Source organism: Oratosquilla oratoria, chromosome 4 (genome assembly GCF_046742065.1).
Source record: "Oratosquilla oratoria isolate Oo_2021 chromosome 4, ASM4674206v1, whole genome shotgun sequence".
NCBI lineage: Eukaryota > Metazoa > Arthropoda > Malacostraca > Stomatopoda > Squillidae > Oratosquilla > Oratosquilla oratoria.
In genome coordinates, this window is record NC_134780.1 from 6,227,567 (window position 1) to 6,230,196 (window position 2,630).

Here is a 2,630-nt window from a genome sequence, read left to right on the forward strand (position 1 = left end):
CGTGGTGCAATGCTTTAGATATTTTGCTTCATAAAAAAGGAGACCAGAAGGACCTTAGTAAATATCGACCGATTAGCTTGCTATCAAATGTATATAAAGTATTCTCCAAGATCCTTACAAATAGACTAAGTCAAGTTTTAGATGGAAACCAACCGAGAGAATAGGCAGTCTTTAGGAACGGATACTCGACTCTAGACCATTTGCAGGCGATGAACCAACTAATCGAGAAAACGACAGAATACAATATACCTCTGCGTTTAGCTTTAGTAGATTACGAGAAGGCCTTTGACTCGGTAGAACAAATAGCAATACTAAACTCGCTACGCAATCAGGGTATAAACGAACAGATCTTAAGGGTTTTAGAAAAGATTTATGCGAATGGTATCGCTGTAATTCGACTACATAAAGATACAGCAAGGCGATACCGTTTCACCCAAATTATTTACAGCTTGTTTGGAAGAGATTTTCAGAAGGTTGAGTTGAGAAGAGAAATGTTTGAAGATTAATGGCGAATATTTGAACCACCTAAGATTTGCGGATGGCATTGTTCTTATTTCAGAAAGAGCAGAAGACTTGCAGGGTATGCTGAGTGATCTGAACAAGGAAAGTCTCAAAGTAGGTTTAAAAATGAATAAGAGTAAAACCAAAGTAATGTTCAATACGAAAGTTCAAAGTAAAGAGATTATAATCGATGGTGAAAGTTTTGAAGAAGTTGAAGAGTATAATCATTTGGGCCAGATGGTGAAGGTGACGAAAGATCATGATAATGAAATAAAAAGGCGTATTACAATTGGTTGGAAAGTGTTTGGTAAATATAATAAAATCCTGAGAGGCTCTCTACCTTTATGTTTGAAACGTAAAGTTTACAATCAATGCATTCTGCCAGCAATAATCTACGGGTGTGAGACTTGGAAACTGACGAAGGCGATGGAAACAAAACTAAGGACTGCACAGAGGAGAATGGAGAGATCAATGATGAGAATAACGCTGAGAGACCGAAAGAGAGCAAGTTGGGTGAAAGAGCAGACTAGAGTGAAAGATATTGTGGAGGCGGTAAAAGAGAGGAAGTGGAATTGGGCAGGTAAGTTGGTGCGAACGACTGATGAGCGATGGAGCAAGTGTGTTACTGAGTGGACGCCGCGAGGTGGGAAGCGTGGAAGAGGGAGACCAGACAGAAGGTGGAGAGATGAGATTGAGAAGTTTGCAGGAGTGACGTGGCAGAGGTTGGCGCGGTTGTGTGAATCATGGAATGCTATGAAGGAGGTCTTTGTTCAGCAGTGGACTCAGGATGACTGATTTCATTGACTGAGTCTATGTTCATCTCCAAGGTGGAGACTCCTTCGATGGTGGTTTCCTGTCACAATCTGGCGGTGGGTTGTCATCACAATGTTGTTCTCAAGTCCGGTGGGGGTAAACGTCCTCGGGAATTAAACTAATAGAAGAATTGATGGCATTGCCAGCTTGGACATGGAGTACCTTGAATGTATCTTGTTACCCACCATCAAACCACCTGAGATGATTTGGTTCAGGTATGTCCATGGCATTTTCTTGGACCGGGAGACCGACTTCGTTAAATCTCAATTAATGAAGTTGACCTACCCGGCCTGGTTCTTGGATCAAGCCCTCAGTAAGGTTAGAGTCAGCCATTTTAAATCTTCAGCTTCCACCACTCAATACCCAACATCATAGAGACATGTTAAAAATCTTTTACAGCTACGCCATGAATTCTTCTATTATCTTAATTCCCAAGGATCATCTCACATTTGCTTACAACTATTCTAATACAATACATAAGTAAATTGTGAATGTTCATCATAGGATTAGAGGGACTGATTTTCCTGGAATTTATAGCTTACCTTGCCGAGATTGTGATCTGGTGTACATAGGCCACACTGGTAGAGACTTGAACACTAGATTAACCGAACATGAGAGATCCATTAAATATGCCCTAGAAAGTTCGGCTGTATTCCACCATGTAAATCAACAAAACCACCGTACTGACTCGGATAAGGATAAACTAGTGTTCAAGTCCAGTTATGATTTCAGGAGGAAAATATTTTAATCTGCTTTAATCGAAGAATATCCCAATTTTAACATATCTAAAGGACAATGGTCCCTGGACATTATTTCACCGTTAGTGGTGAGTCGCTGGGTCAGCATTTATCAACTCCACGTTCACCTCCTTATGTCAAAGGAGTATATATGCCCTACCACTTCTACTATCCTGTACTTTCCTGAAGAGGGTTACAACTGGCAGCCAAAATATAGAAGTTAAATTTTCTCCCTGGTTTTATTTTACTCCAATTGTGGGTTATCTGTGTTAGTAATAAAACTCCAACGGTTTTTGGTGTTTATCTCACGACCTCTCCATTCATTCCAGTGAATTGAATTAGTAAATTTAAGGGTTGCTGGTTCCAGTTCAAGATATGAGACCCAGACCGATGGATTTGTTATAAGATCGATTACATCTCTTTTAGTACACTTTGAAGATTTCTACAAAAATCTAGATTTTACCAGAATGTTGAGGTCTTCGTGAACGATCATAGACTTCTGGTTCCAAGACTCAGGCTGCTTGTTGAGCAAAATGCCTCGTACTCTCTCGAGAAAGCTTTAATAATGATGAATTATTA